Genomic DNA, 26145 nt, shown 5'->3' with positions numbered 1-26145 from the left:
CCACGCTCTGTTAGGGCGAGAAGCATTCACAATTTTTCAAGCTATACCCCATTATGGGTACATGAAGCTCAAATGCCCGGACCCAACGGAATCATCACTCTTGCTAGTGATCCGGACACGGCGTTCCGCGCCGAAAACAAGACAGCCGCACTGGCCCTTGAAGCATTATCCGAAGCCCTGGCGGCTGAGGAACTAATTGCATTGCGCTCCATGGTGGACAGGGATGACGTGATACTCGACAAAAGATCCAAGTCCACCTCCTTCAAGCCGGCAGACGAAATAGTCAAGTTCCAAGTCCATCCAACGGACACCACAAAAACGGCCTCCATCGGGGCACAACTAAAACCTGATGTAGACGCCGCACTCAGAGAATTCCTACGAGAAAATTGGGACGTTTTTGCCTGGCACCCTTCAGACATGCCAGGAATCCCATGCAGGCTGGCCGAGCACAGCCTGAACATCCTAAAAGGGTTCAAGCCCGTTAAGAAGACTCTTCGGCGTTTCTCCGAACCCAAGAGACAAGCCATGGGAGAGGAGCTAGCAAAATTACTGGAAGCCGGATTCATCAGAGATATAAAACATCCGGACTGGCTAGCAAACCTGGTGATGGTACCAAAGAAGGACAAATCCTGGCGCCTATATGTCGATTTCAAAGACCTAAATAAAGCCTGCCCAAAGGATCCCTTCCCCCTCCCCCGAATTGATCAAATCATCGACGCCACTGCAGGACACAATTCATTGTGTTTGCTCGATGCATACTCTGGCTACCATCAAATCAAGATGGCAGAGTCAGACCAAGCCGCAACGGCATTCATCACCCCATACGGCCCATTCTGCTTCAACACGATGCCCTTCGGGCTCAAAAACACCGGCGCAACATATCAGCGCATGATTCAGACATGTCTGGCCAACCAGATCGGCAAAACAGTTGAAGCATACGTAGATGACGTGGTCATCAAATCCAAACATGTCGAAACTCTAGTAGACGACTTGAGGCTCACATTCGACAATCTCCGAGCATATGACATTAAGCTCAACCCAGAAAAATGCGTTTTCGGCGTGCCAGCCGGAAAGCTCTTGGGCTTCATTGTATCCGGTAGAGGAATTGAGGCAAACCCAGCCAAGATCCGAGCTCTATCGCAATTGGATATCCCAAAAGACCTCAAGTAAATACAAAAATTGACCGGATGTGTGGTGGCTCTAAGCCGCTTTATCTCCCGCTTAGGAGAAAAGGCATTACCCCTTTATCGCCTCTTGTGGCGCACCAAACACTTCGAGTGGACGGACGCCGCCACGGCCGGACTCGAAGAAATCAAAGCCATACCGGCAAAAAATCCGGTCCTGGCCGCGCCCAACACGGGCGAACCAATGCTATTATACATCGCGGCAACCCATCAAGTTGTAACCGCGGTGCTCGTCGTCGAACGAGAAACGGACGGACACAAGTTTCCTCTCCAAAAACCAGTTTACTACGTGTCTACTGTCCTAACTCCATGCAAGTCACGGTACCCGCATTATCAAAAGATAGCATACGCAGTGTTCATGGCATCCCGGAAGCTGCGACACTATTTCCAAGAGTGTTCAATAACAGTGGCATCCGAAGTACCTCTTAATGATATTATAAACAACCGCGACGCAACGGGCCGGATTGCCAAATGGGCCATTGAGCTCCTCCTGTTTGATATAACTTATAAGCCACGACAAGCTATCAAATCGCAGGTTTTGCTGACTTCATCGCCGAATGGACCGAAGCCGAGCTCCCTAAAGAGTACGGCGCATATTCCAACTGGATCATGCACTTCGACGGCTCCAAAATGTTGGCTGGCCTGGGGGCTGGCGTTGTTCTGACATCCCCTACAGGAGATACAGTCCAATACGTACTCCAGATAATGTACACGGACTCCAACAACATAGCCGAATACGAGGCCCTTCTACATGGTCTCCGGATGGCAGTCTCCATGGGCATTTAGCGCCTAGAGGTCCGTGGGGATTCAAACCTCGCGGTATCCCAAATAAATGGAGACTTTGACGCCAAAGATCCGAAAATGGCAGCTTATTGCAACGCCGTCTTAAAGATGTCAGCCCGGTTTGAGGGGCTCGAATTTCACCATATAGCCCGGGAGAACAACCAGGCAGCAGAGGTGTTGGGACGCATCGGCGCAAAGCGCGATGCTGTCCCTCCCAACATCTTCCTAGAGAGGCTTTTCAAGCCATCTGTAACATGGGAGGGAGAGTCCAGAAACAACAGCTCGGACACAACCACACTACCCCTCACCGAACATTCAGACACAGTTGGTGGCTCTGCCAACAAAACAACACCGTCAGCCCACACAATAATGGCAGTCATTGCCCCGTGGATAGAACCATTCCTAGCCTACCTAACTAGGCAGGAACTTCCCGAGGACCAAAACGAGGCCCGCTGCATAGTGCGGCGATCTAAAGCCTACAAAGTCCATGAGGGAGAGATTTATAAGAAGAGCACAACTGGAGTCCTTCAAAGGTGTATCTCCGAAGAAGAAGGGCGAAATCTTCTGGCTGAAATTCATGCTGGACTAGGCGGGCACCACGCCGCAGCCCGGGCCCTTGTAAGGAAGGCCTTCCGTACTGGATTTTATTGGCCAACGGCCCGGGTAGACCCTCAGGACTTAGTGCAGCGATGTGTCGGTTGCCAATTATTCGCTAATCAAAGCCACATGCCGCCTACCGCCCTACAAACCATACCCATCCCCTGGCCTTTTGCGGTCTGGGGGCTTGACATGGTTGGACCCCTTAAAGGAGGAACCCACAAGAAAAATATCTACTGGTCATGGTGGACAAATTCACCAAATGGATAGAGGCCAAGCCTGTAAAGACGGCCAAATCCGGACCGGTGATAGATTTCATATCTAGGGTTGTACACCGTTACGGCGTCCCCCACAGCATCATAACTGACAATGGCACAAACTTCACGGCCGACGAAGTTAAACTCTGGTGCAAAAACATGGGCATCAAGCTCGACTACGCTTCAGTCCATCACCCACAAACTAACGGTCAAGTCGAGCGAGCCAACGATCTCATCATGAGCGGCATCAAACCCAAACTAGTGCGATCCCTCAAGGAATCTAACACGCACCGGGTAGAGGAGCTTGACTCCGTACTCTGGGGACTGCGGACCACGCCGAATCGCACTACCGGATTCACACCATTTTTTATGGTATACGGTGCAGAGGCAGTCCTGCCCTGCGACATAATTCATGACTCACCTCGCGTGCGCATATATGAAGAAAGAGAAGCCGAGCTCGATCGGTAGGACAGCTTGGACGCATTGGAGGAGGAGCACGACGTGGCAAAAGCCCGTTCCGCATTCTATCAACAGCAGGCTCGAAGATATCAAAGCAGAGAAGTATGGGCCAAAACTTATAACGTTGGCGAACTAGTCCTACTCCTGCCGGACAAGAAAAAGGACAAACTAAAGCCCAAATGCGAGGGTCCCTTCATAATCGACCAAGTACTGACTGGTGGAGCGTACCGTCTATGAAACGCATCGGACAACCGACTCGAGCCGAACCCATGGAACGCAGCACGCCTACGAAGATTCTACGCCTAGCGCCGGACTCCGTGTTCGTCTCCTTCCTCTGTCCCTTTTTTTATTTTTCACATTAGCTGTCTGGCATTTCTCTCCTTCTCCCTACCTTTTATTTTCTCTTCTCCCAAGCCCTTAGGGGCTTGCTTGCGCATTGTTCGCACATACTTGACGCGCCACCCGCACTCATCATACCTGGGGGCTTCTTTATCAGAAGTTTATATAAACGGGCCTCATGCCCAAAACATGTGTGACACTTCCGCATGAACCTTTTATACACCATTATATGCATCGATATGACTTAAGTTTTGGCCAAGCTGGGTTTCTTGGCTCCTGTGCTTACCCCTACGTTCCCGTTCGTTTGGCTAGGTGGTAAAGGGAGCACCTCTGCGATTGTTACTGCCAGGTCCGCAGGATGTGTACCTCAGACTGGGTGAAGCCGAAAGCTAGCATTCTTAAGGGAATATTCGGCCGGTGAACTAAAAGATGATTTTTCTTGTTTATTTATCTGCTCCCAGATGCTTTTCTGCTCTTTTTAGCAGTTCGGACATGCACTTTAGGGCATGCCTCCCAGGGAAAGGAACCCCTAACGGAACTATTCTCCCTGGAAGATGTTTCTTACTAACCATGTAATATAACATAACTAGTTGGGCACTTGTCTGCTAAAGCAATTATGACCCCTACGCCTTGTCTCCATGCATGCCCCGATTCTTACATAATCGAGAGGGTATTCGGACACACTCCGGACTATAGGGTCCAGAGGATGAAGCGAAAAGGTATGCAATGACAAACGATCTACAATCCAGCTGGAAGGCATTTTTCATGTCATTTTAAATTACAGAGTCAATCCGACTTGGCATATTCTTCTTCAATACCATCCAACAATGCGGTCTAATTTACAGTCCTATTGAGAATAATTTGCAGCCAGCTCTACCTGGCCATATACTAAACTGACAGGGATTTCCTTTCCATCAGGACCCATAGGGCTGACTTCGGCCATGTGGTTCGGGTCAGCCTTTGTGTACCGAGTCTTCACCATGGCCCAGGCCTCCCTGGCACCTTGACGATAGGCCAATATCTTCCACAACCGGAAGCGCCGCCGCACTCACTCCAGCTTCTTTGCAAGCTCCCCAAGGCCTTTGGGCGCGGAGAGGGATGGCCACATAGCCTGGACGACGCACTACATTGCCTGCCGAACTCGTTCGTGCAGTTGCAATAGCTCGGGAAGAAGGTCCCCCGTTGATCCGGGCATTTCCTCTGCAGGACGACCTGTCAGCAGACTACAGACATAGCTCTGTCAATCGACTTCCTCGCCGATTTTTTTTCGAGAATTCGTTCAAGCACTTACTAAGAATGCTACGTCGAAGACGCCGATTCTCCTTTACGGAAGCAGACAGCTGAATATGAACATCCTTTAGTTCCTCGCCCAGCTGGGTATTGGCATCTTGAAGTTTGTTCTTCTCTTGCCTCACCCTTGTCAGCACGCTCTCACCAGCCTTTAGTTGGCATAGGAGTTGTTGCTTGTCCGGATTTACTCTGGCCCCATCTGCACTATTATCATCAGAATTGCACACATGCCGCACTTTACAACAGAATTATTTTTCGGAGCATATATTACCTGAGGGGGTCTCCTTGGCAATAGCTGAAGCGGCCAGTGCGGCCTCGAGTTGGGCCTTGCACTCTGCCAGCTCCTGAGACAGTTGTGTGTTCTTCTTTGTAAAATCCTGCATAACATATGATCCTTAAAACAATTATCATAACTATTTCAAGTCTCGGGGGCTACTGACATATATAACCATCAGATTTACTCACCCATATGTCTTTTACATACTGCTCTGTGGCTCTGGCTAGACCATTTTGAGCGGCACGGAGGTACGCATCTCCCATATTAAAGGCGTACAATGCCTCTGGGGAAAAACATGCATCTTGAAGAACAGTCCGGCGATGCATGTGGTTCATGGCACTCTCCACCTCTGAATTGGTGGCAGATAGCCCGTCTGCATCCTCTGTCGGAGGAACGCCCGACGCGCGCCCCGTGTCCGCCTCTGCTTCCGGACCCGTCCTTGAAGTCTGGCCGATGGATATAGTCTGGCGGGCTCTCTTCTTCCTAAGGAGAGCATGAGCATTAGCTTGACTTGAGGGAATAAACCCTAGGCGTTAAATTCGCACGCGGTACCGTTGCACCGGAGTCTCAATCTGGTCCACACTTCTTTTTGGCCCGCCTGGCTCCAGCGGCCCTTGTTGGCTGCCCACTGCAGGCCCGGCACTCCGCCTCAAGGATTTCCCCTGCAAAACGAAACACTATTGGTTTACATCATTCAAAATAAGGCATGGACGGATCTCCTTCAAAGTACAGGGACTTTGGTCTCGGTTACCTTTGAGGCTGGAAGTAGTCCAGGATAATCGACCGTAATGGCCACTAAGGTGTTGTCCTTACTCAGTTGATGAAACACCCCATCAATTAACTCCACACATAAGTCCGGGTCCTCTTGGGAATCCGGATCGAGGGACCGTTCTGGGTCCTCGGGCTGTGGGGGAGGGCTGTTGATCTCCTTCACCGTCTGGCGCAGCTCCTGCGTTAACATCGCCAGACTAATTACACAATTATGAGAAGTTCAAAAGCGGGTAGATAAGTGAAAGTGTTCGCTTACCCAACTCGGAGGGTTATACATGGAGAATCCGCCCCGTGAGTTGACACGGATGAATTCCTCTTCTTCTCCCTTGTATAAAGTGGATAAAATCTTTGTTAGAGTGTTAGCCGAATCTGGCCCCTTGCGACCGCACCGGGTGGCGTCGTCCTCCCCGTTGAAATCCCACATGGGGTGGCCTCTGTACTGAAGCGGCTGCACCCCCGCGTTATGCATATGGCCATGACCTCGATCATGGTCAATCCGGGATGCGCCAACAATCTTATCCAGCTCATCAGGTAAAGGATGTCCCTGTCAGTTTCCCTTTGAGGATTCCGTGGGCGCCAGCTCAGGCGTTTCTTTAACGGAGTGTTGTTAAACTTAGGGAGGCTGATCCGCATAGGGTCCGGCAGGGGGACGTCATCCATATAAAACCATTCCGAAGGCCAGTCCTCGGACGCCTTCTTAGGGGTACCGGATAGGTATCCGGTCCCGGCGATGCGCCATAGTTCGGCTCCGCCCACTTGATAAACTGACCCCTCCTGAGAGCGGGGCACAAGGCAGAACAACCTCTTCCACAGTGCGAAATGGGCCTCGACACCGAAGAATAGCTCACAGAGGGCCACAAAGCTCGCATCATGCAGTATGGAGGCAGGTGTGAGGTTGTGTAGCTGGAGGCCGTAGAACTCCAGTAGACCTCGGAGAAACGGATGAATTGGAAATCCGAGTCCCCTTATTAAAAAAGGTACTAGGCACACCCGCTCTCCTTGAGAGGGATTGGGGACGCTCTCCGCCTGCTCGCCGCCGCCATAGGTGGCAATCCCAGATCGAACTGGGACCATATATGCCGGGGGGAGTAGCCCCTTGGATTGAAGCACTACTAGCTTGCTATGCGGGACGGAGCATCTCTCCCATTCCCCAGGCTTGGGGCTGGGAGCGCGAGAAGAGGAGCCGCGTCGGCTGTCCATGATGGAATGGATTTTCTGGTCAGAAGCGCTCCGATGAAAGCTTGCAAAGGGGAGATGGTGCGGTTCGGATCTAGATCCTCGTCTCTTTTTATATAGGCAGCTTATTTGAGCGGCTAGGGGGGAAATGTAAAAATACCCCGGCTTTTCGCATTCGTTCGACACGTGGAAGATGGCCTTTATTGGACATGGAAGCCAAGGAGCGCAGCATTTATCAGAAGCCGGACACTATTCTACGAGTATATGGAGCTGGAGAAGAACCCGCCTTGCAATGCCGAAGACAATTTGCGCGCAGGACTCGTCGTTATTGAAGCCTGGTTCGGGGGATACTGAGGGAGTCCTGGATTAGGGGGTGTCCGGATGGCCGGACTATGACCTTTGGTCGGACTCCCGGACTATGAAAATACAAGATTGAAGACTTCGTCCCGTGTCCGGATAGGGACTTTCCTTGGTGTGGAAGGCAAGCTTGGCGATACGATATGAAGATCTCCTCCCATTGTAACCGACTCTGTGTAACCCTAGCCCTCTCCGGTGTCTATATAAACCGGAGAGTTTTAGTCCATAGGACGAACAACAATCATACCATAGGCTAGATTCTAGGGTTTAGCCTCTCTGATCTCGTGGTAGATCAACTCTTGTACTACCCATATCATCAATATTAATCAAGCAGGAGTAGGGTTTTACCTCCACCGAGAGGGCCCGAGCCTGGGTAAAAACATCATGTCCCTTGTCTCCTGTTACCATCCGCCTAGACGCACAGTTCGGGACCCCCTACCCGAGATCCACCGGTTTTGACACCGACAATGTGGTTTTCTCAGGATTATCAAAGTAGTACATAATATCTTTCACATAATGAGAATCGAGGGTTTTAGGAGTTACCCCATCTCCATGAGTAGCAAGTACACCTAATTTTTTTGGTATTTCGTGTTCCATATCCATAACTAAAGATGGAGAACAACTTAGAACAGCAAATAAATATTACTTATTGATAAAGCAAAAAAGCACACACGAGAATATTCACCCCACGCTATGACTCCCCGGCAACGGCACCAGAAAAAGGTCTTGATAACCCACAAGTATAGTGGATAGTTGTAGCCTCTTTCGATAAGTAAGAGTGTCGAACCCAACGAGGAGCTAAAGGTAGAACAAATACTCTCTCAAGTCCTATCGGCCACTGATACGACTCTACGCATGCTTGACGTTCACTTTACCTAGAACAAGTATGAAACTAGAAGTACTTTGTAGGTGTTGTTGGATAGGGTTGCAAGATAATAAAGAACACGTAAATAAAAAGTAGGGGCTGTTTAGATAAAGATGCAATAAAGTAAATATAGCGAGTGTGGAAAATTGGTGGTAGGAGTTGTGAAATTGTCCCTAGGCAATTGACTACGTTACTAGACCGGTAATCACTATTGCAATTCTATTTGAGGGAGAGGCATAAGCTAACATAATTTCTCTCCTTGGATCATATGCACTTATGATTGGAACACTAGCAAGCATCCGCAACTACTAAAGATCATTAAGGTAAAAACCCAACCATAGCATTAAAGTATCAAGTCCCCTTTATCCCATACGCAAACAACCTACTTACTCGGGTCTGTGCTTCTGTCACTCACGCCAACCACCATAAGCAAATCATGAACATATTGCAAACCCTACAGCGGGAATCCCTCACGCTTGCGTGACATGGAGGGCACAATAGGACAGCACCAATAATAAAACATGTAATTCAAACCAATCATAGCAATTCATCAATCACCAATAGGACAACAAAAATCTACTCAGACATCATAGGATGGCAACACATCATTGGATAATAATATGAATCATAAAGCACCATGTTCAAGTAGAGGGTACAGCGGGTTGCGGGAGAGTGGACCGCTGAATATAGATGGGGAAGGTGATGGAGATGTTGGTGAAGATGGCGGAGGTGTTGGTGAAGATCGCGGTAATGATGATGGCCCCCGGCAGTGTTCCGACGCCACCGGAAGCAAGGGAGAGAGAGCCCCCCTTCTTCTTCTTCTTCTTCCTTGACCTTCTCCATAGATGGGAGAAGGGTTTCCCCTCTGGTCCTTGGCTCCCATGGCGTGGGAGGGGCGAGAGCCCCTCCGAGATTGGATCTATCTCTCTGTTTCTGCGTTTCCAGATTCTGCCCTTCATCGTTTCTTTTATATCCGGAGATCCGTAACTCCGATTGGGGTGAATCTTTCACCCAGATTTTTCTCGTAAAAGTAGCTTTATTGAGGCAAAAGAAGAGCGTCAACCGCCTTACGGGTGGCCCAGGAGAGTGCCAGGCGCGCCCAGGGGGGTAGGCGCACCCCCTATCTCCTGGCCACCTCGGACACTGTTTCTCGTTGATTCTTCCTCTGGAAAATCCCAAATATTCCAAAATAATTCTCCGTCCGTTTTTATCCCATTTGGATTCTGTTTGATATTGGTTTTCTGCAAAACATAAAACATGCAACTAACAAGAACTGGCACTGGGCACTGGATCAATATGTTAGTCCCAAAAATAGTATAAAAAGTTGCCAAAAGTATATGAAGTTGAAGAATATTGGCATGGAACATTCAAAAATTATAGATACGATGGAGATGTATCAATCATCGCGATGAAAATGGTCTTCGTCCGATTCCTCCAACGCTCCCTCCTCTCTCCCGCTAGATAGCGCGCGTATCTAGCTTCCGCCTTCGCCCTAGTGGTGTACCCTTTGTAACTGTTACCGCTGAAACGGTGAACCTGTCTCCGACACTCCTCGCTGTCGTCGTAGACTCCGGGAACCTTACCCTTGTACACGACATACGACGGCATCTCTATGCACTAGACAAACAAAACGTTAGTAGTAATTCACAGGCAATACATAAGCAATATATAAGTATGCCAAAAAAGGATCGGAAGAGAAAAGCAACACATTATTAGCACGATTCATGGTCCTACTAATAAATAGCATCAATTACATATAAGTTGAACGACTGTCCAAACTAAAGAGACATACAAGTTCATTAAAGTTTAATTACAACATGAGATAATCGATATTTCAGAACTACATAGCATCACTACTTTCGACTCGACTCAGGGACCGGAGCGTGGATGAAGCCGCCATCTATCGTGATGTTCATGAAATCGCTGTCGTTGGCAGCCTGCATTTGTAGCGTTGTTTATATCTCACTATTGGACGGTTGATATCTGAGGTAGACTGCCCCGAGGTACAAAGGAGATCTTGATGGATGATTTCCGCAAATTCCGACTGGTTTTGAAAGAATTCTTGTCTGATGTCCGCGTCCTGGATTTCCGACAAGCGTGCGGCCCAATCTTTGAGATTATTTGGTAGAAGAAGGTGATTATGATCCCGTACGATCGCCCGCATGTGATAGAGGGCGTAGTAGGCATCCTTCTGACCGCCAGGTGGCTGCTTGACGCAGGGGAACGTCGTATTGTGGGTGAACACGTGCTTGCCGTACCTATGCATTGGCCTGCTGAAGGTGCCTCTAGATCTGGCTTAGCTGGGAAGAGCTTCATCAAGAACTTTCTTGATATTTGTGTAGTATTTCTTTGACTGACGGTCCGAGTCGAAATACGTGGCCATGGAATATTTCGGGCTTAAGAGGATGAGTGTGCAATGTGAGTCACTGCACAAAACACAAAATGTTAGAAAAAAAATAACGATCAAAATCTAAGAAATCATATGTTACGGGGCGGTGAGGGGATGACTTACTCGGGAAAGTAAGTCACGAGGAAGTTATCCTTATCTTGGTTTTCCAGAATGAAGCCTTCGAGGTATGAACTCACGACTTGACGGTCCCCAACGCTACCCAAGATCTTGGAACGCATGTAGAAGGGGTCGACTATCACGATGTCCGGGGTCTTGTCTCTAATGATCCGCATCTCCATACTGAGCGAAAATAGCCGAATGAAGGTGTAGTGCAGCGGATGAAGGTTAAACATAGCGAAGATGTCATCGAACTGCAGGACGATCATACCCCCGATGGTACTATTAACAAAGCCCTTGACCTTTGGCACCTTGGCCACGAAAATTGGGTATGCCACATCATTCTCGAAGAGACGCCGCTTCTCCAAAGAAAGAACACACTCATGCAGACTCCGCATAGCACCGGTTGCAGCATTGAGCAGATTAGTCGGTAGCATCGGCCTACCCGCCACATGCACCCTCCTCGAGATGACCTTAGGTGAAGGTGGCCCGTCCTGAGTACAGATAGTACTCGGTGCCGGCTGGCTCGCACCCTTGTTATTCTTCCTTTTCCGTCCCTTCTTCTTCTGCTGCTGTAATGGGATCAAGTTCTGCTCAGAGACTACCTTCTTGAGTGTGTTGGGGCTGATAATATTTCGCACCTCGGCTATCTGAGGCTCGGTGAAGGCGGCAGCTGGAGGCGTCTCCTGAGAACTAAACGCCAGACGACGCCTGTTGCAATTTGGTTTCTCCGCGGTACTAGCTAGATCGCGATCGTCTTTTGCAGGGTTGTGTTCTTGAGAAGGAGCCCCCAAGAATTCGTCACCGTACCCATGTTCGTTCAAGTACTTATCGACGTTGGTACATGTACCATCATCGTCGTTGTCATCCGGATCCTGTGCCATATGCATGTCCGGATCCTGTGTCATATGCATGTCCGACATGTCCGGTAGCGTTGCGGTGGTCTTGCCATGGCTTGGCATCGGCACGACTGGCGGTGTTGTCTGTGGAGTGGTGTCCCCCACCCCGAAACGAATCTGGCTCTTCGGCCAAAGAAGGGGCCAGCTTAAGCATGCGCTGAGGGTCATCACATCATCTTCATCGGCCCCAGCGGGTCGAAACAGAGGCAACAAGTCGTCGCAGCCCGGTAGCACCTGAACCAGTTGAACCTGATACACTGTGGGTGGCATCGGATTACCGTGGAACACGGGGTTTCCCGGTTGAACGATTCTAGCCTTGGCGACATCGATCAACTCGCTACCCATGAAGTGCAAGAGAGTGCATGGAACGTCGGGGGCGCCCTGCGAAAACATGTAGGGCATCAGGGATGCCCAGTCAAAGGCAAGGAGATGTAGGGCGTCGGCGGCTGCTTGACGCAGGGGAACGTCGTATTGTGGGTGAACACGTGCTTGCCGTACCTATGCATTGGCCTACTGAAGGTGCCTCCAAATCTGGCTTAGCTGGGAAGAGCTTCATCAAGAACTTTCTTGATATTTGTGTAGTATTTCTTCGACTGACGGTTCGAGTCGAAATACGTGGCCATGGAATATTTCGGGCTTAAGAGGATGAGTGTGCAATGTGAGTCACTGCACAAAACACGAAATGTTAGAAAAAAAATAAATCAAAATCTAAGAAATCATATGTTACGGGGCGGTGAGGGGATGACTTACTCGGGAAAGTAAGTCACGAGGAAGTTATCCTTATCTGGGTTTGCCAGAATGAAGCCTTTGAGGTATGAACTCATGACTTGACGGTCCCCAACGCTACCCAAGATCTTGGAACGCATGTAGAAGGGGTCGACTATCACGATGTCTTTGGTCTTGTCTCTAATGATCCGCATCTCCATACTGAGCGAAAATAGCCGAATGAAGGTGTAGTGCAGCGGATGAAGGTTAAACATAGCGAAGATGTCATCAAACTGCAGGACGATCATACCCCCGATGGTGCTATCAACAAAGCCCTTGCCCTTTGGCACCTTGGCCACGAAAATTGGGTATGCCACATCATTCTCGAAGAGATGCCGCTTCTCCAAAGAAAGAACACTGTCATGCAGACTCCGCATAGCACCGGTTGCAGCATTGAGCAGATTAGTCGATAGCATCGGCCTACCCGCCACATGCACCCTCCTCGAGATGACCTTAGGTGAAGGTGGCCCGTCCTGAGTACAGATAGTACTCAGTGCCGGCTGGCTCGCACCCTTGTTATTCTTCCTTTTCTGTCCCTTCTTCTTCTGCTGCTGTAATGGGATCAAGTTCTGCTCAGAGACTACCTTCTTGAGTGTGTTGGGGCTGATAATATTTCGCACCTCGGCTATCTGAGGCTCGGTGAAGGCGGCAGCTGGAGGCGTCTCCTGAGAACTAAACGCCAGACGACGCCTGTTGCAATTTGGTTTCTCCGCGGTACTAGCTAGATCGCGATCGTCTTTTGCAGGGTTGGGTTCTTGAGAAGCAGCCCCCAAGAATTCGTCACCGTACCCATGTTCGTTCAAGTACTTATCGATGTTGGTACATGTACCATCATCGTCGTTGTCATCCGGATCCTGTGCCATATGCATGTCCGGATCCTGTGCCATATGCATGTCCGACATGTCCGGTAGCGTTGCAGCGGTCTTGCCATGGCTTGGCGTCGGCACGACTGGCGGTGTTGTCTGTGGAGTGGTGTCCCCCACCCCGAAACGAATCTGGCTCTTCGGCCAAAGAAGGGGCCAGCTTAAGCATGCGCTGAGGGTCATCACATCATCTTCGTCGGCCCCAGCGGGTCGAAACAGAGGCAACAAGTCGTCGCAGCCCGGTAGCACCTGAACCAGTTGAACCTGATACACTGTGGGTGGCATCGGATTACCGTGGAACACGGGGTTGCCCGGTTGAACGATTCTGGCCTTGGCGACATCGATCAACTCGCTACCCATAAGTGCAGGAGAGTGCATGGAACGTCGGCGGCGCCCTGCGAAAACATGTAGGGCGTCATTGGCCGCCCGCAATCCACGCCTGCCGCCCCTCAATCAAGGTAGGCATAATGACAGTGATCGTCGCTGCCAGTTGGTCTCGCACTTGCTCTTGGACCATCTCTAGAATCTGCGCCACTTGTGCCTTGAGTTCTTGAACCTCGCGCGACTGGCTTTCCGAGCTGGTCTTTCTCTCCTTTCGCCCAGCGTTATAGTGTTCCGACCATTTCGTGGACAAGCCTTTGCCGGCCGCACGACCAGCTGACGACGGCTTACTGAACTTATCCTTGTGTTTCATTACGTTCAACGCCCTATTTAAAGTGGTGTCCCAAGGGGAGCTCAGAGACGACCCCGCGCTACTGCTTTCAGTGTCCCGCGGAAGGAACGTGAACCATTTAGAAATTTGTCTTCATTAATTAGAATGCAACCATATGGAGCTAATTACGCGGGGGTGTATTGCTTACCAGAACAAGCTCAAGCGCCTTGGTTTTCGGATCAGTGGTATGCTCCTTTGTTACCGGGTCCACCTTGTACCAGGCCCTGACATAGTTCCTGGTCTGCTTGTCATGGTATTTATCGAAGAGGGGCGGTAGGCCTTGCTCGGCACGCTCCGCTTCCTCTTGTCCCATATAAGTTCCGCCACTCTGTAACCGCCGGGACCGAGTTTGTGGACCCCTAAGTTCAAGTCCCGCATATCTTTCCCCCACTGACTTGATTCCGCGGTTGCGTTGCTCTCGCACTTGATCTTGAACTCCCTAAAGTCAGCTTCGCTGATCGAAGGATTTGTCTCCTTGATCTTCTCATAACTATCACCTCTTAGAATCCTTCTCCTCACCGCGGCTCTCCAAGTAGCCAGGGCCGTGCTCATCTTCGTGAGGGCGACACTGTTCACTTTATTCCCTGAGAGGCGTGTGTGCGCGAAGTCACCGCGGAACTTGTATTGTTCGTGCAGCTTCGTGAAGAGGAGGTTGCGCAAATTCCCTCGGTCACGATGCCTTAGGTTCTCGGTGTTGATCGAGACAGTGCTCCCGAGAATGCACCCGAGTTGTCCCGAGTACCCACTAACTAATTCTTTGGGCGCCGTTGGATGCCCACTGGAGGACACTTCAGCAAATTCCCGCTTGACGATGCCGAGCACGTTCGAGCGCCGGTCCTTCCGTTGCCTCTTCGGTTGGCTGCCATCTGCGCGTGTGCTGCCATCATCAGTGGTGGCATCCTCAGCGGCACCATCAGTGGTGTCATGCCCGACGCCACTAGGGGTTGTGTAGTCAGGATCGGTGTCTTCCGCGGCGTCGTCATAGCGGTGAGGTTCTTCCTCCATCTCATGGGACAACTCCCAGAATTGCTTGCCCGAACCGCTGGCCTCATCGTTGTGGGCCATGTTCGCTCTAAATAGGAAAAAATGTTTGGTCAAAAAGTTGGTTATTGTCAAGGAACAAGATCTCTAAGTTGACCAAATAACCTAATTCTCGAGGAATGTCGCCAAAAAGTTGGTTATTGTGAAGGAACAATTAAGAGATGTTTGTGATATTGCCTAGGTGTTTTGGGATGGAACCTGTTACTGTGTTGTTGCTAAGGTCCAAGTCCATGTTCTCAAGGTCTAAGATAATTTAATCTGGGCAGTGGTAGTGGATTTGTGCACAAGCTAAGCTAGCTAAGACAGTATCTTCCTTGCAACCCACAAAAGACAAAGGAAAAGTGGTGAAAAGGGGGAGATGGTTAGCTTTGATGAGTAGGCAACATCTTCCTAACCCCCTTCTACTGTCTCCTCTCACTATCTCTCTCACACACATGGCAAGCAAGGGTGTCTGAGTGTGTGAAAAAATACTAAACTAATCCAACCACTAAAGCGTGATTTTTTTTTGTTTCGGTTGAGAATCGGGCACCTTCCAGGTCAAGAAAATTGGGCATGACCTTTGCTAATTTTCTTGACCTAGGAGTGCCCCATTCTCAACCAAAACGGAAATTAATCAACATTTCAGGAGAAAGGGGTATTTTCAGAAGATCACAAGAGCATCACAAGTTGACAAAGTTCCCAAGTAGTACAGCAGCAGCAGCATCACAAGTAGTACAGCAGCAGCAGTATCACAAGTAGTACAGCAGCAGCAGCATCACAAGTAGTACAGCAGCAGCAGTGAATACAATTTTTATAGCATGTAAAAAGTGACAGAAACACAATCTGCTGGGCACAGTTCTCACATAAGTCAGCTGCCACATTTTCCTTGTGAAGACACTTTCGTCACACAAGTCAGCTGCCACAAATACTAGTGTTTTGTATTGTGTACTATAATTAGCAGTGGGCACACATGATCTGACTGCTATATATGTAAAACATCATGCATACACAACCATTCAACCAACATTTCCATTAGTCAGAAGTTTTCAAGCAAAATTAACTAACTACTATGCATTTTATCAGGATTACTAGATTAGCGATGCAGAATATATATAACAGATCAGAGACATGTAGCATTTTTAAGTTCCATATTTCAAGATAATCTATAGAGTATGTAAGCCATCACGGCAAGGATACATTTGGAGGTCATAACTAGAAGGAAGGATGTAAAAAGGAATACTCTGAACAAAAAATTAGCGAGCTTATGCAATGAAGATCTGAAAAAGGGATATAAGTACTATTTTGATAGACTAATGTCTATCTTCGCATGATAAAAGGCTATAATAGCTAAACCTCATCATGCTGCTTGTCCTTAGCTAAATTTGTTAATTAGAATGGAAGAGGAATCATTATCATATCATAAGGAAATCATTCATTTTACACTAATAGATTCCATAGTTTGCAGAAGAAATCTCACAGGACAATGCTGATTTTTTCTTTTAGCTCAACAGGGAAAAACAGAAGCCTGAGTGTACATCATCTCCAAAGCAAAAAAAAAATCCTCTCATCTCATATGAGGAGTGTTAATCCTAAGACTAATAGTTTGTTGTGGAGTACAGCTACAGTGATGCCCTGTCCATTTGTCCCTCCCCAACTAGATACTAGAGTAGCACTGTTGATGCACTGAACCTATCCATGTCACAGGTAAGGCAACCGTTGGAGAACTGTTTTGCAGAATGAACTTAGAAGACAGACAGCCTATGCACAAAACCTGAAAAATTGAATTACTGTAGGATACAAACTGAATTTGGTTCAGTTATTTCAAAGCATTTAGAATATGCTAAATGAAACAAAAATCAAGAATACAGTAGGCTAATCAAACAGAAACTCGACTGATTTGGGTTTCCAAGTTCCAAAGTTTCTACTAGTACCAAACTTCTGCGGTATGGTAATCATGGACAGCAGTACGAAACCCAAAAAAATTAGCTTCTTCATATGTACAACTAACGCAAATACCAACTATTTCTATTCAACTTCTTCTACAATATGCTCTACGTGAGGGGCCATCCTCTAGGCTCTACGCGTGTGGGTGGCGCACGGCCACGCAAGGGGTGGCCGGCGCGGTGAGCACGAGCCCGCAAGGAAGTGGCGGGTGGCACAAACGGCGACTAAACAAGTGGAAAAGCGGGGGAATCAATGGAGACGCTCACCGCGGAGCTGGGGAAGGAGACGACGAGGCCGAGGGTGGTCGGGGCAGTGCGGATTGACGCCGAGAAGAAGTGGTCGATGATGAGGAAGAAGAGGTCGATGCGCTCGATCCTTGATGACCCAGCTCTAATCCATGGACGTAGGCAATGAAGGTGATGATGGTGTTCCTCCTGGCGCAACTCCTAGGCATGACGATGGAGCACGAGGCGGTCGGTGGCTGCGGTGACGCGCGGCGGCCGCGCTCGGGGAGGCGGATCTGGAGGAGGAAGGAAGGCCGAGAGGGCGATTGAGTGGAGGGAAGCTAGGGGCGGCGCAGTGGGTCGGGGCGGCGGCATAGTGGATCAGGGCGGCAGCGCAGTGGGTCGGGGGAGGGCGCGTGGCTGTCTGGCGAGGGATGGGAGAGGCCAGAGGGAGAGGGGAGCAAGTAGAGTGGGGGGAGGGTTAGCAATGGCGCACCTCTTAGGGGTGCGCCATAAACATATGTATACCAATGGCGCACCTCCCAGGGGTGCGCGATTACTAACTTTTTTTTGGGTTTTTAGTTGCATGTATTATTTTTTTAGAAAATGACCATAATTTTTAAAATGTTATGATATAAGTAGTTATTACTTTTTGTGAGTTAGAAAAATGTTTAAAAATATTCATGAGTTCAAAGAATATTAGCAAAATCATGAGTTTGTTAATAATTTTTATTTGCATGTAATAATTTTTATATTTTGAAATTTAAAAATATTCATGAGTTCAAAGAATATTAACAAATTCAATACTTTTTGTGAGTTAAAAAAATGTTTGCATTTTCAAAAATGTTTGCAAATTTAAGCAGGAAAAGGAACACTGAAAAATAAAATACCAGAATAAACATAAATGAAAATGGGTATATCAATGGCGCACCTCCTCGGGGTGCGCCATAAATACCTTGATAGCAATGGCACACCTTCTCCTGGTGCGCCATTAGTAATTTTTTTGGATTTTTAGTTGCATCTAATATATTTTTTAGAATATGACGATCACATTTGAAAACATTTATGAATGTGAAAAAATATCATCAAATTTGTAATTTGAAAATATTTATGAATATGAAAAAATATCATCAAATTTGTTATTTGAAAATATTTTTTTGGATTTTTAGTTGCATCTAATAATTTTTTAGAAAACATTTATAAATATGAAAAAATATCATCAAATTTGAAAAAATATTCATGAATTCAAAAAGTGCCCATGAAATTTAAAAATATTCATGAGTTCAAGAAATATTAAAAAATTCAATACTTTTTATGAGATAGAAATTCAATACCAGAATAAACATAAATAAATATTCATGAGGACTAGAACAGAAGAAATATCATTTCCATATGTCGAAATACAATCGAGAAATGAAGACTACAATTTAAATATAATCGATCTTAGCAAGCTATATTTTCACAATCTTCTTGCCATTCTTTTTCGCAAATGGAGTTCTTCTCTTGAACGGACGTCCTTTAGGTAGGGTGGTCCTGCTTCTTCTTGTGGTGTATGGCACTTCATCGTCGTCGTCATGTTCCATCTTCGGGTCGCTGTACTTGTTGAAGTCTTGCTCATTGCCGACTCCATCCATTCCAATGATCTTCATTTTGCCTCTCCTCACGACAACACGACTGGGCTTTGACGGGTTGGTAATGAAGAAGCATTGGTCCACTTGGGAAGCCAGTACCCATGGATCATTTTTATGGTGACGTTTGCGCCCACGGTCTTGGATTTGGCTTCGGGTGTAATCGTGGTGGTGAAATACCGGTCTTCTTTTAGGACAGTCTTGGCCCATCTCACACGGAACATCGGGACCTTCTCTCCAGCGTAGGTCAGCTCCCAGATCTCCTCGATCCTTCCATAGTACCTGTCCTTGTTATTACCAGTGTAGGATTCCATCATTACCCCGGAGTTCTGATAACCATCGCTCTTCATGTCCTTTTCCTCGGTGTAGAATGTGTAGCCGTTGATATCGTACGCCTCATAGGTCATCAGGTTGTGCTTGGCGCCCTGTGACAAGACGAATATGAGTTTTTCTTCCGTGGAAGAATCCTCATGTAAAGGTTACGACAGAAGCTTCTCCTTGAACCAATGCGTGAAACATGAGTTGTGCTCTTTGATTATATCTCCCTCCGTCCTCTGTTGGCCTCGGTCATTGTACGTCTTCTCAATAAATTTTGTGCTCTATCACCCAAGGATCGACCACGTCTATGTGTTGTAGCGCGACTAGATTTGCTCTTTCAAAGTCGGCGAGTCGACCCTCGAAGTCCACATGCATTTCACGGTGACCCTTGCGGTGACCCCATCCAGCGAGCCTGCCAAGGTGCCTTTTGACGGGCAGACCAATGGGGTTCTCGATGCCTAGATAATTGATGCAGTAGGAGATGCACTCTTCGGTCAGAAAGCCCCTGGATATGCTTCCCTCTGGAAGTGACATGTTGTGAACGTATCCTTTGATGACACCATTCATCCTTTCGAACGGCACCATGCTGTGTAGGAACGTTGGCCCGAGTTGAATGATATCCTCCATGATATGGACCAGCAGATGCAGCATAACGTCGAAGAATGCGGGCGGGAAGTACATCTCAAGCTTGCATAGTATCACCAAGATCTCTTCCTGTAGCCTTCTGAGTTGCCTCACGCCTACCGACTTTCGAGAGATGACATCGAAAAAGTTGCATAGGCCAAAAAGCGTTTCACGGACGTGCGCGTACATGATCCCACAGATTGCAACTAGAAGTATCTGCGTCATCAACACGTGATAGTCATGAGACTTCATCCCGCTAAACTTCTGCTTCGCTGAGTCTAGGTATCTGCTTATCTTCCCTGCGTAACCGTAATTACTCCTACGAGACAGGTAAAAAACTGCTCGATCTCCTCCTGACTTAGAGTGAAGCACATGGGAGGGAAGTCATTTCCAATCTTCTTGGCCTTTTTGCCTTTGTGACGACTTTCTGTGTCCTTCGCCACATCATCATCATCATTAGCGTCAAGCTCCTCCCTGATGCCCATTCATTTCAAGTCTGCCCTTGCTTTCGGCCCAACTTTGGTCCTCTCTGGCATGTTGACCAGGGTACCAAGCAGACTCTCGCACACGTTCTTTGTGATATGCATGACATCAAGGCTGTGAGGCACACGGAGGATCTTCCAGTATGGCAAGTCCCAAAAAAACAGACCTTGTTTCCCATACCTTCAGCAGCGGCTCTTGCGCCTTTTGCTTCTTTCCCGGCTCTTGCTCCTTTCCCGACGGTGGGCACTCTTTCCAATTTTTCAACAGCTCGTCTATTTTCTCGCTGCTCCTTGTACGCGGGCGTCTTCGGGGTTCGGTTTCACCATCGAACAGATCCTTGTGTTTTCTCCATGAGTCATCGTCGCGAAGCCACCTTCGATATCCCATGAACACGGTTTTCGAAGACCCGAGATCTCTATCTAGCTGGCGATATGTTGTGTCATCCATGCACCTGATGCATCCAGAAAATCCGTGGACCACCTGCCCTGCGACATATCCGTAACCGAGATAGTCATGCACCATCGTGAGCAGTGCGACTCTCATAGGGAAATATTCTTTCTCTGTGGTGTCCCACGTATTGGCTGGCATTTTCCATAGCATGTCTAGCTCCTCTTTCAGCAGCCCTAGATACAGATTGATGTTGTTCCCTGGTTGTTTCGTCCCTTTAATTAGCATACTCATGTGAATGTACTTCCTCTTCATGCACAACCAGGGGGGAAGGTTGTACATCCACACAAACACAGGCCAGGTGCTATGTGTGCTTCTATGGCTGCCAAACGGATTGACTCCATTAGTGCTCGCGCCCAGCACGATGTTCCTTGGATCGTCCCCAAATTTTGGGTGTTCGAAGTCCAACTCTTGCCACTAGCTCGCATCCTTAGGGTGACTCAGCATCTTGTCTTTTTTATTTATCTCCAGATCATTTCCGTCATCTTCTCGCTTCTTCTCCTCCCTATCCGCGTGCCAACGCAGGAGCTTTGCTACCTTAGGGTCCGCGAAATACCGCTGCAGACGAGGAGTGATCGGAAAGTACCACACCACTTTTCGAGGAGCTTTCTTCCTCTTCTTGTATCAAGTGACGCCGCACACCGGACATATGGTAGACTCCGCGTGCTCATCCTGATAAATGATGCAATTGTTCATGCACACATGGTATTTCATGTGTGGTAAATCCAGAGGACACACGATTTTCTTCGCCTCCTCGAAACTGGTCGGGCACTTGTTCCCCTTGGGAAGACGTTCATGCCAGAATGACATGTTCTCGTTGAAGCATGCGTCGGTCATTTTGTGTTTTACATTCATCTCCAGAGCCATGAGCGTTACTTTCAGGTGGGTATCCTCGGGCCTGCATCCTTCATACAGTGGAGTAACCGCGTCTATCTCCAGTTGATCCAGCTTGGCTTTCTCTCGGGGGGCAGCTCTTGCGTTATCCGTCTGCTTGAGAAGCAGCTCTTGCGTTATCCGTCTGCTTGAGAAGCAGCTCTTGAATATGAGGGTCCTGCACCCAGCCCATCGATGGTCCATCATCGTCTGCTCCATCTTCATGATCATGCCCTTTGTCTGCTTTGGCATCTTCCTCATCATCATGTCCGGAATCTTCTACAAGATGACCGTGTACTGCATCTACTTCGTGATCATGTCCTGGAGATTCTTCGTCTTCTCGCCCGCCCTTGCCGCGGTTGTCTTGCTGCCCTTCCTCATTTCTTGCCCGACCCCCATGGATGACTTCATAATCATCTTCATCACCTTGCCACCGATAGCCATCCATGAAACCACGCAAGAGCAGGTGGTCCCGCACCTGTACGGAATCCGGGTCCATAAGGCTCTTCAGCTTGCATCTTCGACACGGACATCTTATCTCCTTCTCGTTCTTTTGAAGCATCTTGGCCTTCATGGAGCTCAAAAACCTATTCACAATGCCTTCGGTCATCATGCGGACCATGGTCGCCTGCAGGGTAGAGCAAAACGATATTTTAGAACCAAAAAAAAATTGGCGTGACTTTGCCTACAAATAGGACCAAAAAGAATGCATAGTGCCAAATTCTCGCTGAAATGGAAATGAATCAACATTCCGGCAAAATATTAGCAACTACCGATTTCAAATATCGGTACCTGCAAACACAAACATATGCAACACCACAAACATATGGAACACCACAAACATAAGTAGATCGAGGCCATAAAAAGTGCATGTGCACGTTGTTGGAGTGAGAAAAAAGTAGATCTACAACATAAAGAAAGCTTTCCCCTTACTTACCTCTCAAAAAAGGACATTTATCCCCTTAATTTGGGTGAATCTATGATGCAAATGAGGTGAGGAGGAGGAGGCACCCGAGACAAGCTTGGAGGAGGAGGTGGAGAGAATGAAGTGGGGAAAGTGAGTGTGGTAGGTTGCTATCCAAAATATCTAGCTGCTCTCAGGTTACCAATGGAGCACCACCTAACAATGCGCCATTAGTAACCCTGGTTACTAATGGCGCACATGTTACGTGGTGCGCCATTACTAGTTTTGCAAAAAATAAAATAAAAATAATAATTGTTAGTAGTGGCGCACCGTGGTTGTGGTGCGCCATTACTAGTTTGAACTAGTAATGGCGCACTATACCCTGGTGCGCCATTACTAGTTTAAAAAAAAGTAAAAAAAAAATTGTTAGTAGTGGCACACAGAGTGTGTGGTGCGCCAATGCTAGTTAAAACTAGTAATGGCGCACTATACCCTGGTGCGCCATTACTAGTTTTGGAAAAAAAATTGTTAGTAGTGGCGCACCGTGGGTGTGGTGCGCCATTAGTGATATCGACACTAATGGCGTACCTACACATGGTGCACCACTGCTATATAGCAGTGGCGCACCACAGATGTTGTGCGCCATTAATGTCCATATTAGCTATAGCCCTTTTCCTAGTAGTGCACACCAAACTCAACAAGAACTCATGAGATAATTTAGTATAAACCAATGCAAAAACCTTATCATTTTCTACTGTAAAAAATCACAAAAAATATTATTCAACATTGCATAATAAATGTATCTGCATATTTAATACTCCTATCCTCAAATAGAATCATTAAACAAGCAAACATATGCAAACAATGCAAACACAACAGCAATCTGCCAAAACAGTATAGACTGTAAAGAATGCAAGATTCATCATACTTCCCTAACTCCAAAAATTATGAGAAAAATACTACACTGTAGAAGATTTATCAGAGCACATTATGCAAAAAAATTCAACATTATATCATTCTCTTACTTTCTAGGGAATTTTTGCAACAGCGGTAAACTTTCTGTTTTGAAACAACAACATGTATACTTGCGAAATAACCATGGCAAAGGCTATCCTTGACATTTTTATTGAAAATAGAGATGCAAAAAATTATTCTAAATAATCGCAAGAAAATACTAACAAAATAAAATGATGCTCCAAGCAAAACACATATCGTGTGGTGAATAAAAATATAGTTCAAAGTAAAGTTACCGATGAATGAAGACGAAAGAGGGGATGCCCGTAGCTTAGGCTCTTGGTTGTCCTTGAATATTACCTTGGGGTGCTTTGGGAATCCCCAAGCTTAGGCTCTTTCCACTCCTTATTCCATGGTCCATCGAATCATTACCGAAAACTTGAAAACTTCACAACACAAAAAACACAACAGAAAACTCGTAAGCTCCGTTAGTATATGAAAATAAAACCACCACTTAGGTACTGTAATTAACTCATTCTAAATTCATATTGGTGTAATATCTACTGTATTCCAACTTCTCTATGGTTCATACCCTCCGATACTACTCATAGATTCATCGAAATAAGCAAACAACACATAGAAAACAGATTCTGTCAAAACCAGAACAGTCTGTAGTAATATGTATCAAACGTATACTTCTGAAACTCCAAAAATCCTAACAAATTAGGAAGTCCTAATAAATTTTGGTACCAATCCATATAAAAAAGAATCATATCAAAATATCGTTTCTGTGAATTATCAAAACTAATTTACTTGGTGCAAAAGTTTCTGATTTTCAGCAGGATCAACACAACCATCACCGTAAGCTATACTAAAGGTCTTACTTGGCACTTTATTGAAACAAAAGCTATAAAACATGATTACTACAGTAATAATCATGTGGACACACAAAAACAGTGAGGGTAAATATTGGGTTGTCTCCCAACTAGCGCTTTTCTTTAATGCCTTTTTAGCTAGGCATGATGATGGCAATGATGCTCACATAAAAGATAAGGATTGAAACATAACGGGAGCACCAAGAAGCATATGACTAGCGCATTTAAGCCTAACCCACTTCCTATGCATAGGGATTTTGGGAGCAAACAACTTATGGAAACAATAATCAACTAGCATAGGAAGGTAAAAAGCATATCTTCAAGATTTTCAACACATAGAGAGGAAACTTGATATTATTGCAATTCCTACAAGCATATGTTCCTCCCTCATAATAATTTTCAGTAGCATCATGAATGAATTCAACAATATAACTAGCACATAAAGCATTCTTTTCATGATCTACTTGCATAGAACTATCATGTGAAGCATAATCCAATTGAAAATTAAAATCAAGATGACAAGTTTCATGGTTACCTTTATTCTTAATAGCATACAAGTCATCACAATAATCATCGTAGATAGAAACTTTGTTCTGATAATCAATTGGAACCTCTTCCGAAATAGTGGATTCATCACTAAATAAAGTCATCACCTCTCCAAATCCACTTTCACAATAATATTCAACATCCTCCAAAATAGTGGGATCAATACTTCCTAAAGTTGACACTCTTCCAAACCAACTTTCATCAATATAATCATCATAAATAGGAGGCATGCTTTCATCGTAATAAATTTTCTCATCAAAACTTGGGGGATAAAAAATATTATCTTCATCAAACATAGCTTCCTCAAGCTTGTAGCTTTGCATATCATTAGCATCATGGATATTCAAGGAATTCATACTAACAACATTGCAATCATGCTCATCATAAAAAGATCTAGTACCAAACATTTTAATGCATTCTTCTTCTAGCAATTGAGCACAATATTCATTTTCATCATTTTCACGAAAGATATTATAAAGATGAAGCATATGAGACAAACTCAGTTCCATTTTTTTGTGGTTTTCTTTTATAGAATAAACTAGTGATAAAACAAGAAATAAAAAGATTCGATTAGCAAGATCTAAAGATATACCTTCAAGCACTCACCTCCCCGGCAACGGTGCCAGAAAAGAGCTTGATGTCTACTACACAACCTTCTTCTTATAGACGTTGTTGGGCCTCCAAGTGCAGAGGTTTGTAGGATAGTAGCAAATTTCCCTCAAGTGGATGACCTAAGGTTTATCAATCCGTGGGAGGCGTAGGATGAAGATGGTCTCTCTCAAACAACCCTGCAACCAAATAACAAAGAGTCTCTTGTGTCCCCAACACACCCAATACAATGGTAAATTGTATAGGTGCACTAGTTCGGTGAAGAGATGGTGATACAAGTGCAATATGGATGATAGATATAGGTATTTGTAATATGAAATTATAAAAACAGCAAGGTAACAAGTGGTAAAAGTGAGCATAAACGGTATTGCAATGCTAGGAAACAAGGCCTAAGGTACATACTTTCACTAGTGCAAGTTCTCTCAACAATAATAACATAACTGGATCATATAACTATCCCTCAACATGCAACAAAGAGTCACTCCAAAGCCACTAATAGCGGAGAACAAATGAAGAGATTATGGTAGGGTACGAAACCACCTCAAAGTTATCCTTTCTATTCTATCTATTCAAGAGTCCGTAATAAAATAACATGA

This window comes from Triticum dicoccoides, chromosome 1B, assembly GCF_002162155.2.
Source record: "Triticum dicoccoides isolate Atlit2015 ecotype Zavitan chromosome 1B, WEW_v2.0, whole genome shotgun sequence".
In the NCBI taxonomy this organism is placed as follows: Eukaryota; Viridiplantae; Streptophyta; class Magnoliopsida; order Poales; family Poaceae; genus Triticum; species Triticum dicoccoides.
Note: the sequence above shows the minus strand (reverse complement) of the source record.